We start from the raw sequence: 18,203 nt of genomic DNA on the forward strand, positions 1-18,203 counted from the left end.
CCCGCTGATTGCTGCTGGAGCAACTAGATCTGAGTAATTCAACTCTTAACTTGAACTTGCAGTTGTTGGAATTTTCTCAGTAAAATTAACTCTTTCATTTTCAGTTTTTTTGTTTGTTTGTTTGTTTCTGTGGATGACTTTTCAGGACTTTGTGATTGTCTCTTTATTCCTATAAGTCTGAGTTCGTGACTCATCCCACCTTAGTGAGTCACAGCTATTGACCGTATGATCAGTGACGTAATGTTTTTAATAACTCTTCTGTGTCGCTTTGACATTTTCGTAGTTTTTCAAGTGACCATTTTTGGCCTGAGCTGGGTTACGTCTGCATAAACGCATTATTTCTGTCTTGTTCTACTTTGGTCTCTGCCACATGTGTGTCTGCGATAGCGCTCCATTTCTGTTTAGATTATTCATGCGAAGGCAGGAACAGACACACACACACATACACGCACAAGCACACGTGTGTGTGAGGGTTCTCATTAAGACAATAGCTGCCACTTTTAACAATGCATCAATTAGAGTGTGTCTCGTGTGAACAGTTAGCTTTGTTTGGAGCTCCATCCCTTCCCCGGTCTTGAATCCGCATCTTTGTCACCTCGAAAGAAAAGCACTTGTAACATCACAAGGCCCATCCATGGTTATCCCTCTTAACCATTATTCTTCTCCAATAAGAATAATGGAGCTCCCCTCAGGGTGACACGGCGACGTTTGCAGCAATTCAGGCCTAATCTGTCGGTGTTTGCCTGTTTTCTTTTTCGGATTGGCCGTTTTGTCCTCTTGTGGGCGCCTCGGGCACAGCTGACTATGACGGAGGGTGGCGGTGGGGGCCGGGGGGGGAAGGTGAGGAGGCGGTGGGGCTCTCATAAGGGACCCCATGGCCCGCTCCGCAGGGGAGGAGTTCCTAATCCAGGATTATTCTTCCAGACCCGCAGCCAGCTGGATTAGGGGTTAGTCGGTGGAAAAGGGCACCATCAGCACTCTTTCCTCCTGCAGCTCAGTGGATTAGACTCGCTGCAGACGCTGAGCTGCCCTGAGAGGTGCAGCGAGGCTCGCCGGTCCCCTCGGAGCTACTCCGCAGCACCATACATGGAAGTTGGGGGCGGCGGGGGGAGGCGGTTGAGTGCATGCATGCTCAAACACGACGTAGAGTTGATTTTTCCGTTCTTGACTTGAAGCGATCAAATGTGGTGTAGGGAGACACAATGGCTTTTATGGATTAATTGGGCTAGATGCAAATAGTTTTTCTAATGAGAGCATGTCTCTGGGCCTGTAGGAGCAGAACAGTTAGTGAGACGTTTCTTGTTACTTTGTCAAGTCATACTGCATCGGCAAGTAGACGTCTATCATTTCCTTCCATGTTGATTAAAATCAAGCAGATGGCAATCTCTTGTGTAACCTTTAAATGATTGAGATCAGTCTTTCCAAGGTTTTCATTAAACTTTTGCTGCTTTTTCAAATATTTTCTGCCCAGTACCTGATCATTCTCGGTACATTTTAATTTGTTAGCCTTACCAACCTTACTAAAAACCTTTACTCTACATTCACTCTTCTCTCTCATTGCGGTCAAAACTGCCTCTGTGGCTGTTTTGGTCTGCAACTACTTCTGCAGTCATTGTGCTGTTTGTTTCAGGCTTTACAGTATCAAAATGTTCAACTCTTTTAGGACATTTCTGCTATAACTTCTGCAGGGTCTTTAAATTTCATTTCAGTTGCACTTAAAGACATTACCATATTGAAACGCATGGAGATTCTTCAAAAATACTAAAGTTTGTGCATGGTGCACCTACCAAGCTTCTTCCACTTTCTTCAGTTTTTCATAACTCCCCATTGTCTTGGTAAAGCTCATTTACTTTCATCCAAAAACATCNTTTTTTTAGTGGTGGCACCATTAATAGTTTACCATGCTTTGTTGACTGATCTGAAATTACTATATCAAAGAATAAACTGTCAGGATTAATCCCTTAGAGATATTTAGAACTCTCACAAAAAAAAATTATAAAACAATTTCAAGCTTTTGTCAAACTGTTTTTCAAATAAAATACTAATAACAAAAAAGCCTGGCCAATGTTTGAGCATTCATTTTTATTTGAATGAGGCCAAACTTATTTTTTTGTCCAATAAGAGGTTGGGAAACAGGTCATACTTCACAGCGACAAAGACTAAAGAAATAATAATAAAAAAAAACAACCTGAAATGCCTCATCAGTGGTACAAAGGAACACTTTGAGAGTGAAAGACGGATTTTTATTGTAAATTTGACTAGTAAGGAATTCAGACAGCAATGAAAGCTTTTTGAGTGAGAGAAGAAAAAATTCGTCCTTGCTTGAAGGGTTTTCTTTTTCGAAGATTCTGAAGACAAATAATTCGATAGCGGCTGCCTGCAGCAGCAAAACGCTTCTTGATCAAAAGAAAAGCTCGAAGGGGCTGACTTGCGATACCAAATATTCTTTATCCATTTTTCAGTTTTTAATTATGCCGTTCACATTTTGCATATGTGCTATTGTTTGACGCAGAATCCTTTAGTGTGCTAATAAATCTGAATACTGCTAAAGAATATTCGGACATAATGAAACGCGTTTCCCTTTCACCGATTCCTGGATGTTCTCAAACAATTTATGGTCGTTGTTTCTAATTAAGTTGAGGTTGCAGCTCTGGATTCTGGCGGAACTTTTCCAAAACAAACGTTCCTCTCCGGAAGTTATTCTTTTTTTGAGTTTGATTAAATGCTTAGGCTCACATTGACGACGAGAAACGAAATGTCTCTTCCATTTGCTTAAAATCGAGCTTTGTTAGTTATAAACACTGTGTTTTTGAAACTTTTGTAAAAAAAAAATAAAAATAAAAATTAAATATAAATGCATGTTTACAATATATTCTTGTATTTACTTTGAATGCCAAAGATCTCTGCAAGATCTGCTTTACCTCATTTTTGGACTGAAAGTTTTTAATCAACCTACATCTGGGTTGGTCCATAATTTATAACCAAACTAGGTTATTTAGTCAGCCTTTAAATAGGTTTGACAATCAAAAGAGGAGGATTTTTTTCTCAAAGGCTTGCCTAGTTTTAATGTAATGATTATTCTTTAGGATTAAGCGTAGTAACTGTAATTTAGTTGTTTCTTATGAATACATGTTGTTTTGTGTTTGTTTCCTTGTCTGTGAAACCAGTTTTACCTGACTGGAAAAGAAGAGTTGCCAACTTCCTGAAATTGTTTCCAACCACATGTTACTAAGATTTAAAATGCCTCAGGCAAAGGAGGAGAAAAAACTAATTTACTTTCTACCCTAAAATACTCTGGTGAGGGGCCTGCTGCCTTCACATAACAGACACATTTATCTTTCAAGATGTTTCTAGTGGCAAACAAATGTTGGTTTTCAATTAACCCTAAAACTTTGACATTATTTCTTGCACCTTCGCTGTGGTCATTCACTCCTCTACGCAACCGCTCGCTTCGACATGAAAATGGCTTCTGGTTTCCTGTCCTTTATCTCTGGAAAGACGGAAAAGATGAGGCGTGAACTCTGCCTCGCATGGGATTTGCATTCCAGCTATATGACGAGCAACGAGCTGGGAGGCCTAACATGAGGGGGAAAAAAAACAAAAAAAACAGCAGTAGCAGGAGTCGGACGGTGTGTTTCCCAGAGTTTAACCCTTCAGTCTTATCAGCACTGCTGTTTGCTGTGGCTCTTTGACAGTCTGTGTGTGATGGCTCAGGCGCATGACAGCAACCAACCGCCTGTCACAGACAGCTGTGGAGATGCTATCAGGCCTTGTTATCAACTGGCTGGTTTCTCAAAAATGCGAGCAGGTATTTGGGTTGACAGGTGTCTGTGGGGAGTGACTCCGCTGGTGCGCGTGTTTTTGTTCAGTCACTTTGTCGTTTCAGGAAAAAAAACAACCATTTAAAATGTTTTTCTCTGGAAACTTCAAACACTAATGACTTTTTTCTGTGACTAAGCAGAGAAGTGTTTTGTGTTTTTTATATTCCCTCAGTCTTCCTCTTTTACACCTTTGATGACCAATGTTGGCCATAAACAAAATGAAAATCAGATGGAAGTTTTTTTTTTTCAATAACCAGGGATCTCCGGTGTCTTTAGGGGAAGTCCTGTACTCGAGACATGATTATTCTTTTGTTTAGTAACCCTGCTGCTTTCTGTTGCTGTGAGCCAACCTGCCTTTAATTACCATCCATTAGCATTGGAATAATGGCCATCCATTGGGATAATGCATTTCTGTTTGAAAAAACTGAATGTAAAAATATCACCTCTTAGTCCATTTTGTTACGTTTGTAACTTTTGATATTGACTGTGTTACTCAGGTAGCTTCCAGAGGCAATTTATTGCACTACATTTTACTTAGTGGTATGACAGTAAAGGTGGCTGAACACATTTTTAATATGATTTTAACAGTTTCCACAGATTCTTAATTGGTCTTGGATCTAGACTTTGACTGAGCCTTACATGAATAAGATTTGTTCTAAACCAGTCGTGTCCCACTGTATTCCTTGAAAGCTAACATCCTGTAACCTTTGGGTAGTAGCTTTGTACGACTGGATTTGGTCACCTTGATCTAAACCAACCCATTGTAGCTAAACTCCAGTTTCTAGTCTTTTTCCATCAGGTTTTCCTCCAGTGTTTCTCCAGTATTTAGCCCCATCCATCTTCCCATCAGCTGTAACCGGATTCTCCATCCCTGCTGAAGAGAAACGTCCCCACAGCACGACGCTGTCCCCACCGTGTTTCACAGTCAGAACTGTGTGTGGTCTTTAGAAAACATCTGTTCTCATTTTAAGATTAAATTACACACAGGTTGACTCTTTTTGCCAATTTAGGCGACGTCTGTCAGGTGTTAGAGTAAAAAGGGGGTAAATGTACTGATTGTACAGGCCAGACTTTTACTCATGAAAGATTTTAATAGCTATTTCTATTTTTTTCTACTTTACAATTACGCAATAATTGCGTTATTTGCATCATAAAAGCACATTAAATGTGACAGTGTTCTAGCGCTGTAAATACTTTATCAAACCGCAGCACTTAAAAGCAGACGTTGCATCAGTTTGTCGGCCCCTGCCGAAGCCGGTTCAGTTATTTTCATGCTCCGTTAGATTAGAAAAATTTCATTGCATCATTTTGACTGATAGCATCTGTGGCCTAACAGTGAAATATGCATGTGCTTCAAACGACATGTCTAACCTGTGGGGCTATATGTGCCACAGCCTCTCCATTGTTGCCTCCACTATCACACTCACACACTATCAGTGACCTACGCAAAGCACATGTGGAGGCTCTTTGTGTTGCAGTACAACTCAAACACTCTGGCTCTGCTCTATCGTCCTTTTGCATACACACCACACTGGAACCTCTCCGAGTGCCGCTCTGAAGCAACCACTTCTTTCTTTCACCCATCAAATAAATACTCTCATTGTGGCGCTACTGCCTCCTCCTCTTCCTCCTCCTCAATTTTCCAGTTTCCACATCCTCCTCCAACCGGGTGACAGTGTGGGGGCCTGGCTGGTCCCCTGTCACAAGGCCAGCACTGAATGTTGGGTTATTACCCCCTAATTATCAATTACTGCACTCAGCTTCCACACCTGGAGCAGGCCAGGCTGGGAATGAGCTTAGCCCCATTAGGATGGACCTCTGGCTGGGCTGTTTATGAAGGGGGGGCTGGGCTTTAACCCTCTGGAGGTGTTAATGGGTCTTTCAGGGGTACTGTCAGTAGGCTGGTTCACCAGGGCGTCTGACACCAGAGGAAGTAGATGTGAGCTGAAATGCTACACAGAATATGCCGTTTTATTAACATTTAATTTCCCTCTTGGGTTAATGAAGTATTCTTGAGTTGAGTTTTGGATTGAATGCAATCGGAGCGCAGCCCTTTCTAAAAGAGTGAGCATTCCCATGATCTTACTGCAACTCCCATTTTGAAAAACATCTACATTTCTGATGTAACGTGTGGCTGTTTGCATTGTGGTTTATGCAATGCCGAAAACAGCCAGACAGACAGACAGACAGACAGACAGAAGGAAATTAATTTAATGGCAAAAATCTAGAGGTTGTTTTGAACGGAGCTGGACTTTTTCACTTGAAGAACAAACAGAATGTAATATCTTTGTGTTTGTTGAAGCAAATTCCAGCGTAATGGAGATCCTCAGCAGCGATCACAGCCCCTTTGTTTTAAAGTCAGCGGATGAACGCGTCTCGTTTCAGGAAGAGATTTACATATTCAAAAAGGCTCGAAAAGAACGACACAGAGTCGAGGTTCACTTGAAGCTGTTTAAGAATTACAACATTTGATGTTAGACGAAAAATTTTAAAATGTCTTAGATATAACACAATCTGTTGTTTTGGCTTTATGAAAGATTTGGTTTGATAGTTTCATATTTCCAAACAGAATACGTTACAGTCAGACTATTATCTTCTGGAATCAGCTCTGGGTCTGAACTGTAGAGACAGAAATATAAATATGTCTACATTTAGACATTTAGACAGATTTAGACATCAGTCACACATTTACCCTAAAACCTTTTCCATTTGATAAAAGTAGTTGTTAATACTTGCAGTCTGTTAGGCCGCTGGATCCGGATACACTAAGAAGCGTTTTATTCTTGATGTTAGTGTTTAAAGCCTGGGTCTCCAGGATGTTTCTTCCTGTTGTACTGGGAATCATTCCTCTCCACTGTGACGCTGCGCTTTCTCAGGAAGGGAGATTAGATCGATGTGAAGATTTGATTCAATCTGCTAATCTTCTTAGATCTGGGGGTGTCCAGTCCTGCCCTCGAAGAGCAGCTTCCTAGAGGTATTAGGTGTGTTTCTGATATTTCAGATGAATGGCTCTACATCAGGTCTCTGCAGAACTTAGACGTTAAGTACATAATTCAGGCATTTGACACAGAATTATTGGCACAGGGACAAATCTGAAACATGCAGGACACAAGACACTGACGTCTTAGATAGAGAACCTTTCACTGGATGTTCGATATGACTGTCAGAATTACTTATGATTGGACTGGATTGAATTTGATGGTTTTAGATTTAAAGAAATAACCATATTGAACATATTTTTGAAGGCTTTATTTATTTATTCTATGCTTGGTCAACCATCATAATCTGTTTTATTTCATATGAGTGGACTGGCCAACAGGGGATCAGAACCACAACCAATGGAGCGAGAGAGAGTGTGTGTTATTTCATCCCAAGATAAAAGCATGTTGTTAAATAAAATAGTGTGCATTTTTTGATATTTATCACCATTATTCTTAGCTGGTAGATATAAAGTAAAGTGTAATGGTTTGGTTTTGTACTCCAGCAGTAAACATGAATGAATTGATCCCAGCAGATCGGGCCTTGCTTTTTGTTACTCACAAAATTCTTAACGAGAACACAAAGTTCATCCTGCAGGATAGATTACAATCTGAACTCTTTAACCCTGAAACCATGACACTGTGATATGTTCAGAATGCTGTTTGTCATTGGTTTGCTGTGTTGAACAAGGATAAAGAGACCGTCGTATGTCGGCAAGCGGCTGATAAATCTGTCTTGGAGCATTATTGATGCCTTTAGCTCTCAACTCTAACCCTTATTCACCTCTCATTGCCAAAAGTTTAAATTCAAGAAACGTGTGCATTCTTCTCCTAACTTACTAATCCTCCTTGAATGCATCTGTTTTCTGGAGCACAACAAATCCAGTTCAATCTGACTGATCAACTCTTCATCTTTTATATGTTGGTCCAAAGCAACTTTTCATGAAACCTACAAGTTTAGAATATTAGTCCATTATGTACTTGTTAAGAAAATGTTTTACATGTAAAAAAGGCTGAAGCCTGTCCCAGCTTGCTTCAATTTATGTGCTGATGTAACTTTGATTGTAGAAATTGGGTGCAATTTTTGTGTAATAGTGACGAGGAAGAATCTTTCTTGTGTAGTTTTGTACGGTTTAGATTGAAATCATTCATTTTAGAACCTGTTTGAAACCCGATTGTTTGTAGGTTATAAAGTGAATTTTCTTCTTACCATGACAACCAAGCAGCTTTTTAATATTTTTGTTTATTGCTGCAATTTAAAGTCGCTACCTTTCATTTTAAGGTAAATGTTTAGATATTTTGAAGTGGAACGTGGTTGTAACTTTATTAGGAGTCCTCTTATTTCCTGTAAATTATCCCCCTAATGTTTTCACCATGCAGAGTGCTGCATTTAAAAAGCTAAACCCTCCTTAAAATGTTTCCATTTCTAAAGGAGCCAGTTATTTAGAGTGCTGCATCCAAGCATATCAATGGAAAATTTAATAGAAGGAAAAAATCTGACAGTGAAAAGTCCACCACCAACAGAGTTAACCACAGAAACAAAGCCTATTTGATAGTGTTTTAAAATGTCATGAACATACTGGAAACGCATAATAACATGAATTATGTAGACTGTTCTAAATCAGGGAAGATACGATTTATTAGGGGCTGAAAAACGTTCCCTAATAAATTCCCCACTAGTAATAATAAATAATTAATTTAACCTTTTATAACATTGTTTTGGCGGCACACCACATAATTTCCTGCACAGACATGGAGGCTAATCCCCAGCTGTGTTGTAGCCTTAGTAACATTCTTGACCTTCACTGTAATAAAACAGAGACTAATTTTCATCCCATAGACATTTAGAGCTGGGCGAAGAGCAACGAGGACAACAGCCTTTATGCGAGAACTCTAATCTTAGACATGTCAAAGTTTATAAGACGCTGTCTTATAAACCTTTAAAGTGCCACCACATTTATAATAGACTGTTATCGACACTGAAGTTTATAGTTAATTAAACAAAAGACTGAGTTAGTTGCAGTTATAGCTTTTCTACAGGAAACACCAACAATAAACTGAGGATACACCAGAGGATGTTACAGACTTTAACAATAACTGCCCATATGAAGTCCTAGCTGAACCCCCAAATAATAATAAAAAAAAGTCTGTGTAATGCACAATCTTGAAGTCACTCTTGATAGCAAATGACTGGTTGGTACATGCTAATGAGAATAATTTATAAGTCAGATATTTTCCACTTGTTCTGTACTGATCTAAATAGAAGCTTCCTGTAACGCTTTGCAGCTCTCATGCTCGTTTGTTTGTGTTGCTGTCCTTTCTACCGATTCTCAGTCCAGCACATCAAGGCAGGTGGAAGCCTTAGATAAAACACACAAGTGAGTCAGGCTGTGTGACTGGAATGGAGAATATGAATAGAGATGCTGTAACAACAAAAAAAGGTGTAGTCTATTTGGAATCGGAGTCATACAGACTCATGTCTGACTCTGAGAAGCCCTGGAAAAGCTTGTCACATTACAACCACAAACCTCAATGTACTTTTTTTTTCCTTTGGAATTTTATGCAGTAGATAAGATGAATGTGCTGCATACTTGTAAAACGGGAGGAGAAGGACCTGGTTTTCAAGTCTTGCCAGAGCCAGATGGAGCTGAATGCAAAGTAACTGAAAAAAACAACAACAAAAAAACTAAGAATCTGCAAAAGACTGGACACTTTTTTAAAATTTTTGTTCTGCTGTTGTTGGTTTTCCTCAAACCCGGTCCAAAGCAAACGTGAAATGAGTCAAAATGAACATCTGATATAATATAGGGTGGACCTTGAGAAATGGGATTCAATTGGGTTCAGTTAAAGAGATGAAAGGTTTTAAACTACATTAGACTATTTAACGATTTTTATGGTAAATCTTCCTAAATTGGTCAGATTTTCCAACATTTTACACCACAGAAAAAAATGTTTTTTTTTTGTTGTTGTTTTTTTAAATCAGCCTTCCTGCTTTGCTGTAACTCTCACTGTGTTTCAATTCATTCTTAACAATTCTCCTTTATTGCATGCAAAAAACACACAATAGAAATTATAAAAAGGCTGCTGCTGCGGTGCTGCAGCTCCTCCGTGCACAAATTCTCCTCCTCACGTAGCATGCCATGTGCTTAAAGCGCCTTATTTCTCTCCTGGAGTAAAACTCATCAAGCGTGACAGAAGACATGGACTGATCAATGCTGTGGTTATCCCCCATTCTCTTCCCTCTGTTCGAGCACGAGAAGGCAAAAAATAGATCCCCCCCCACTCACCCCCCACCTCCTCCTGTTGAATGCAAATAGATTGACTTGGCCTCTCACGATCACAATAGACGCTCTTTCAAGTCTGCCTCGTCTGCGCTCCATTCAACTGTTACTGTCATTTAGGTGAAGGAGTCAGCTTATGGCAGCTGTGCAGCACATCATACAGAAGATTGAAATGAAAATGAGGCATTTCTCAAAATAGCTATGTGGGGCAGGGAGGGAGAAGCAGGGGTGAAGACGCGACTTTCTGCTTATTTCAGAGCTCAGGCGTTGTTGGACTTTCTTGAACGCCTCTAAGATGTGTCACGGGCGTTATGATGGATCGCAGGGTGTCGTGTGCGCCACATTAACTTTGTGACCAGTTTACACACCGTGCAAGTGTGACATGCAGAAGGGAGAGAAAGAGAAGCGTGTTGCTATGAGCACATAGTCCTATTTTTGTAGGGGCGAAAAAAGAGAAAGGAATAAGTTAAATGGAATCTTTTTGATAATCTAAAATGTGGATTCTATTAATGCAATCTACATAAAAGAAGTGCAGGATTGATGTATTTAGACTTTTTCTACAGGTTATCAATGATGCTGAATTCAAGTTTATTCACCACCACTCACACACAAGATCATTTAAATTGCTTCGCAGGAAAATAAGGGAAGAGACGTACAGAATTTAACTCAAAACATAAGAAACAATCATTCTTTTTTTTGTCCCACAGTGGGGAAATTTGGGTATCCCAGCAGCAAGGTAAAAATAAATGAAAGCATGCATATTCATGTTCAGTCAAAGGAAAAATATATGAAAACAGAACAATTATATGAGGATATGAAACTCTACAATGCAGGAAATTTTAAACATTTTAAAAAATTAACAAAAATAGCATGATTAGGTTAAAAGAAATGAGTTGCTGAGAAGGATAATTTAAAGAAAAAAACTGCAGGATACACATTTGTGCATAAAAGAACCCCAACAGACTGATTTACTGGGAAAAAAAAATAAAAAAATGTACTAAAATTAAAGCCTCACATAAAAAACCAGAAATGTAACTGACTGTAGTGGACTATGTTCATGTGGTGAAACAGAAATGCAAATAAATATGCGGAAACAGAGAGCACATGCGTGAGGCGGCCTGAAATCGTAAAACATGGAGGTGGCAGCATAATGCTGTGGGGCTGAACGCTTTTTCACCTCTTCAGCATGCAATCAAGATCTGCAAAACTCACAAGCCTGTTGTGTAACAGCAGGGGAACATCTAAAACATGCAGGATGCTCTCTGATGACAGGGATTCAGAACCATTGGTTTATATCAAAGAATGTGGATGCTAGAATGGTCCAATCAAAGTCCAGCCCTAACTCAAACTGAGAATATATGGCAATGCTTTAAAACTGACAACACATATTCTCCTGTCAATCTGGACCTGTTTTTTTCTCTCTCAAAGGACAAAGTAATGAATACAGTAACGTTTCTGGTTGGAGCATGGCAGAAGACGTATTACCTCTTGAATGTTTTTACATGGAACTGTATATGACAAATCTCCAGTATCTACTAATCCACAAATGAAACCAGAGACACAACATTTTTATCCGTTTTTAAAATACCAGACAGTGAAAACAGGAGCACGTCAGATCAGAAGGTGCCGTTTGTTTTTCCCACACCTAGGGCAACACCCTGCGCTATAAATTTAAAGAGCATTTGTTGAGGGAAAAAAAAAAAATCATATTTCTAGAAGACGCGTTGCTGCTACCTTTAGCGACAACAGGCATAAAGAAGGCACTCTTCTTTTACTAGGATGATTCAGTGCATTAAAATGCTGATCGAATTCAGAGTTTGCAGCCGTGACTCATTATGTCGCGGCTGCAACCATTAGCAGCCGTTGCCATGATGTGTCCACATGCAGGTGCATTAGGGCTCCAGGCAGCGCCTGTTGTTGCTCACTGGGGACGTGGGATTTGTGCGCTGACGCAAGCGGCCGTCTCCCGCGGGCAGCCATGCAGGTAAATAAACTGGTGGTTGTGTGCGGAGGAGAGACGTCACAGGGAGAGATTAAAGAGCCCCGCTGATTGCTGCTGGAGCAACTAGATCTGAGTAATTCAACTCTTAACTTGAACTTGCAGTTGTTGGAATTTTCTCAGTAAAATTAACTCTTTCATTTTCAGTTTTTTTGTTTGTTTGTTTGTTTCTGTGGATGACTTTTCAGGACTTTGTGATTGTCTCTTTATTCCTATAAGTCTGAGTTCGTGACTCATCCCACCTTAGTGAGTCACAGCTATTGACCGTATGATCAGTGACGTAATGTTTTTAATAACTCTTCTGTGTCGCTTTGACATTTTCGTAGCTTTTCAAGTGACCATTTGTGGCCTCAGCTGGGTTACGTCTGCATAAACGCATTATTTCTGTCTTGTTCTACTTTGGTCTCTGCCACGTGTGTCTGCGATAGCGCTCCATTTCTGTTTAGATTATTCATGCGAAGGCAGGAACAGACACACACACACATACACGCACAAGCACACGTGTGTGTGAGGGTTCTCATTAAGACAATAGCTGCCACTTTTAACAATGCATCAATTAGAGTGTGTCTCGTGTGAACAGTTAGCTTTGTTTGGAGCTCCATCCCTTCCCCGGTCTTGAATCCGCATCTTTGTCACCTCGAAAGAAAAGCACTTGTAACATCACAAGGCCCATCCACGGTTATCCCTCTTAACCATTATTCTTCTCCAATAAGAATAATGGAGCTCCCCTCAGGGTGACACGGCGACGTTTGCAGCAATTCAGGCCTAATCTGTCGGTGTTTGCCTGTTTTCTTTTTCGGATTGGCCGTTTTGGTCCTCTCGTGGGCGCCTCGGGCACAGCTGACTATGACGGAGGGTGGCGGTGGGGGCCGGGGGGGGAAGGTGAGGAGGCGGTGGGGCTCTCATAAGGGACCCCATGGCCCGCTCCGCAGGGGAGGAGTTCCTAATCCAGGATTATTCTTCCAGACCCGCAGCCAGCTGGATTAGGGGTTAGTCGGTGGAAAAGGGCACCATCAGCACTCTTTCCTCCTGCAGCTCAGTGGATTAGACTCGCTGCAGACGCTGAGCTGCCCTGAGAGGTGCAGCGAGGCTCGCCGGTCCCCTCGGAGCTACTCCGCAGCACCATACATGGAAGTTGGGGGCGGCGGGGGGAGGCGGTTGAGTGCATGCATGCTCAAACACGACGTAGAGTTGATTTTTCCGTTCTTGACTTGAAGCGATCAAATGTGGTGTAGGGAGACACAATGGCTTTTATGGATTAATTGGGCTAGATGCAAATAGTTTTTCTAATGAGAGCATGTCTCTGGGCCTGTAGGAGCAGAACAGTTAGTGAGACGTTTCTTGTTACTTTGTCAAGTCATACCGCATCGGCAAGTAGACGTCTATCATTTCCTTCCATGTTGATTAAAATCAAGCAGAGGGCAATCTCTTGTGTAACCTTTAAATGATTGAGATCAGTCTTTCCAAGGTTTTCATTAAACTTTTGCTGCTTTTTCAAATATTTTCTGCCCAGTACCTGATCATTCTCGGTACATTTTAATTTGTTAGCCTTACCAACCTTACTAAAAACCTTTACTCTACATTCACTCTTCTCTCTCATTGCGGTCAAAACTGCCTCTGTGGCTGTTTTGGTCTGCAACTACTTCTGCAGGCATTGTGCCGTTTGAACATTTTGTACAGTATCAAAATGTTCAACTCTTTTAGGACATTTCTGCTATAACTTCTGCAGGGTCTTTAAATTTCATTTCAGTTGCACTTAAAGACATTACCATATTGAAACGCATGGAGATTCTTCAAAAATACTAAAGTTTGTGCATGGTGCACCTACCAAGCTTCTTCCACTTTCTTCAGTTTTTCATAACTCCCCATTGTCTTGGTAAAGCTCATTTACTTTCATCCAAAAACATCAATTGTTGTTAGGAAAGCTCTTAGAGCCAGTTACATCACACACACACACACACACACACACACACACACACACACCAACCTTTGAACAGTTTAATCACCTCTGAACAAAATCTTTTAACTCCTTGAATTTTCTCTTTTCACAAACAACAAATGCATCCAAGCATCTGTAATTTCGCCCACGTGTCTGTCATTGTGCTGAGAATGATACTCGTCTCTATTGAATTGCCTCAGCTAACCCTTCATTTGCAATTTTTATTTTTCCAATATTTCCTCCAATTTTTACTACTCTACAAGTTTCAGTTCAGTGTTTTCAGTAAGTCAGCTCACCGACATAACTTTCAAATAATATTCACGCAGCATTTTCTCAGAAACATTTTATATCTTGTTTGCCTTAATCTATTTCCGGCTTTTATCTAAAAACCAAATAACATCCCAAAGAAACTCTGACTCATAAGCTTGTACTTTGCTGTAGTATTTGTCCTCTTAAAGTTTTTTTTTTCTTTTGCTTTTTTAAAATGTATGAGGTAATAAATTCAAGGTAAAATGAGTACAAAATCCAGCTTTCAAATGATGATTCTTCCAACTCTTATCCTTTGTAGGAAATTTAAGGCACTTTGGAACAGTTTGACTATGAACAACATGTTTAAAGTCTCAATCGGACTTTGACTAGACACTCCTTCTTTAAAACCCATTAAAAGGCCCTTGAACGGTGGTGTGGTTACAATCTGTGCCACGCATAGCACATAACACAAACGTACATTTTGGGATGCCGTTAGCCTACTTCTTGTTGACAGACGCTCTATTGAGGTCATTGTTTCAATTCTATGAGTCTGTCAGTAATCAGATGTGAGTGTGGCTCATGAAAGTGAGCTGACGTTTCCAGAAAAGGTGGTTAATCACACTTAATGATTTAAAGGAGGTGGGCATTACTTTATCACACAAGTCCAGGATGGTTTGGATACATAATAATTAAAAAAAACAAACATATTTTTCTAATGAGAGAGTGATGAGCTAAAACATTTAAGTGTGAAAAATGAGGAAAACGGAGAACAAGGTGAATACTTGTATTGTGACAGTTCATTTGACTGGTCTGGATGTTTGAAAAATATCCACAATAACACAGTTTGACAACCCAATGAAAAGTTGTTTTTTTTCTTTATATCACCACAGCGATTCCCAAACAGCGAACTGTTGTGCCGAGGATCTCGTGTTCACTCGGGCTTATGTTTGTTGAAATGTGAGTGGATGATCAGAGCAGCAGAGCAGACACCAGCGCCAGTTCCCCCAGCCACTAATCAGTGCGTATTGATTGTGAAGTAGTCAATGAGAGTAAAGTCTCAATGTGCCCTCAAAGCTGCTGCTGACAGATCGATCAGGGCCTGCTGCTGCTGCTGCCGCCAAGCCTTTGTGTGACCAGAGTACGGGAAAGAGAGCGCATGGCAGAGTGCAACGTTTGCCTTCATGATAAGACAAAAAAACCCCTATAATTTACTATAAAATTTTTGTTATGCAAGATAAACAAATTAGCTTCTCTTTTCACTGCAAATGTTGCATGAAACAAATGCGTCCAGGAGTGCGAGACCTTTGCAGCTACATTAACTCTCCATCAAAACCGCATCCCATCTACTTAATGCAGATAAAGAGGCCATATTGAAATTGCCAGGTACCTAATTTGGTCTTTGTCACAGATAATTGAAATCACTCATCCCTGCCCCCCGCGGCCCCCCGTCTGAAGAAGAGGGGAGGAAAAAAAACGACAGGGGAGGGGAGAGACAGAAAGAGAGAAATAGAGAGAGAGAGATAATTGCCTTATAAGGCAGTGGGCTGTTATGATTGTGACGTCTCATTCCCAGCAGCACCCTGGCAGATGATACAGTAAAGCCCAAGTCTCGGATCCGTCTGAAGAAAGCTGGCTCTCTCTCTCTTTCTCTCTCTCTGGCTCTGGTGTGACTGCTCCAGCTGTCTCAGTTTAGGATTGCATGTGTGCACATATATGTATGTGTAAATGTCTGCGCTGCCGAGGGCGGGGGATGGTGTGTGTGTGTGTGTGTGGGGTGCACAGTGCGATGCTTGCCACATTATTGACCACTGAGTTACTTCTCTGAGGGGGATTTCTGTTGAAATGTTTGTGGTGCGTATTTATGCGTGTGCGGAGGGGAGATAACACGAATGAGGAACAGGGAAATTTGTGGTGAGTGTTTACGTGAGGACAGAGGGCTGCGTTGAGTCAAGTGGGCAGGTGGAACAGCAGACATGCTTTGACTAAATTATTCTCTTTTTTTTTTTAGGAGCAGGTCTTTTTTTTGTCTTTTTCTGCAAGCCTCCTTTTCCCTCTGGTCCTTGTTGCATCTGTTCTCATCTGCTGTTCTCCTCTCCATCACTATCCGTCTCCATCTTCCTGCATCACAGTGTACCCTTCCCCCAACTTGACAGTCAGGCTCATGTGTGCATGTGTGTATGTGTGCGTGCGTGTGCGTGCGTGTTTGTTCTCCCAGCTGGGGGCAGCAGTGGGGAGGGATGTTCTTTGGGGAAATGAAGGACGATATGCAGTCTGCTCTGCTCGGAAAAGCGTCAGTTCTCCTCCTCTCTGTCCTTTGTCAGATTCAAATTTCCTTTTTTTTCAAACAAAATCTCCAATTTGCGTTCTTCACCTCCTTTGTATGTTTTAACGTTTTTTTTTTTCAATCCTGTCTTCTTTTATATTCCAACAATCCTCAGTGATGCACCAGGAATTATTTTTGCGATTCTTCCTGGTGGCTTTCCACCCAGGGCTGCATGCCCTGATGGGTGGCACAGTTACTGACTGGATAAAATGTATTTAAAAATAAAGAAGTTCCTTCATTTGTGCCCCTCTGATTGTTCACATCTCATTTTGCAAATCCAGTTTAGCATAGGCTTCATGAACTTCTTATTTTTAATGTTATTTGTAATGCCGTATCCGTGTGAAGTTGTTGGAAATTAAATAACTTTGTAAAGTGACGGATGCCCTTCCAGCCAATCAGACATACTGTACATTATCTGTTTTGCTGAATCTTGCTAATTAAAACCAATTAAAATTAAAATATTCACATATTGCTGATGTTAGTAGATCATAATTTCACGAAAAAACTATTGTTAGCCTGGTGCTGTTTTGATTAGCTTAATTGTATTCCCATACAAAGTTACACTGGCTGAACCTGCCAGATATTAGAAAAATGAATAAATATATGAGTAAAAACCTCAAATGGATATATCTACGCTGAACAGAGATCCTTTTAAACACAGTTTGAGATTTTCTTTTTTTTTTTTTTCTTTTTTTTTGCCAAAAGACATTTCTACAGCAACATAGAGGCTGGAGCAGGCAAAAAGCACGGCACAAAGACCGGCCAACCTTGAACTCGGTTGTCAGACGTTGCTTATAGAAGGTTTAAGGTATAAGGAACCTTTATTCCATTCATTAATGAAGGCAATTCTTTGTTTAGACGGAGGTTGTTTAAATTCCTGTACATATATGTGTCTTTTTCCCATTAGGGTGTGTCAGGGGAGTTGGTGTGTGTTTAGTTGAGTGCAGGGCAGAAGAAGGAGGGGCTCCTTACCGTTCCTGGTGTTCTCTCAGCATCTCCCACTACTCCCTCCCACCCACAGAGCAAGGTCTCTCCCATTGCTTCCCTCTCCTCTAAGATCTTCCCTCGCCACCACCGCCCTCGTCTTCATTTATCTCGGCTCCTCTTCTTTCTGAAAGAAGAGCCACAAGCTCCCTTTCAATTATCCTCCCCGTCCTCTCGGCGGTCGCCTGGAGACAGCTTTTCTGTGCAAATATTTGCTTTTCATGAAAACGCCGTCATTGAGAGGCTTGCATAGGTGTGGGCACGGCACTGACAAAATGTTAATTGCGCCTTGGTGAGGCCCTCTCTTGCATTCTTCTCCTTGCAGGAATCTGGCAGGAGCTCAGACGAGGAACAGACGTCTGGGTCAGGGCAGGCTCAAGCAGGGAGAAACGGGAAGCAAGAGAAGAGGGGAAAAAAAGGGGAAGGAGTGGAAAAAACAGAGAGGGAGATGCAATCCCTTTTAGAGTGGGCATCCATTCTAATCCTCCTGGACTCAGGTCAGTCCTGAACGTCAGGGAATTAGCAAGGCGGCAACGCGTTTCCGCACCACTTAAAGGGACCCGAGCCTCACAGTACTCTAAGCTTATTAGAAGCTAACTGCAAGTGCATCAGCGTTTTCTTTGTTTCCT

At 41.0% G+C, this 18,203-nt stretch overlaps 1 long non-coding RNA gene across 2 annotated transcripts; it reads left to right on the forward strand.

Moving 5' to 3' along the window:
• The first annotated feature begins 11,976 nt into the window (after positions 1-11,976).
• Positions 11,977-17,983, forward strand: LOC107836805 (uncharacterized). Of its 2 annotated transcripts, none has more exons than XR_001662767.1 (2): positions 11,977-12,064; positions 17,900-17,983. It is a non-coding gene; the product is annotated as an uncharacterized LOC107836805 (long non-coding RNA). The 2 variants fall into 2 exon arrangements; XR_001662766.1 differs by lacking the exon at positions 11,977-12,064 and adding an exon at positions 15,814-15,862.
• Positions 17,984-18,203: the final 220 nt, after the last annotated feature.

Source organism: Poecilia formosa, unplaced genomic scaffold (assembly GCF_000485575.1).
Source record: "Poecilia formosa unplaced genomic scaffold, Poecilia_formosa-5.1.2 Scaffold88, whole genome shotgun sequence".
In the NCBI taxonomy this organism is placed as follows: domain Eukaryota; kingdom Metazoa; phylum Chordata; class Actinopteri; order Cyprinodontiformes; family Poeciliidae; genus Poecilia; species Poecilia formosa.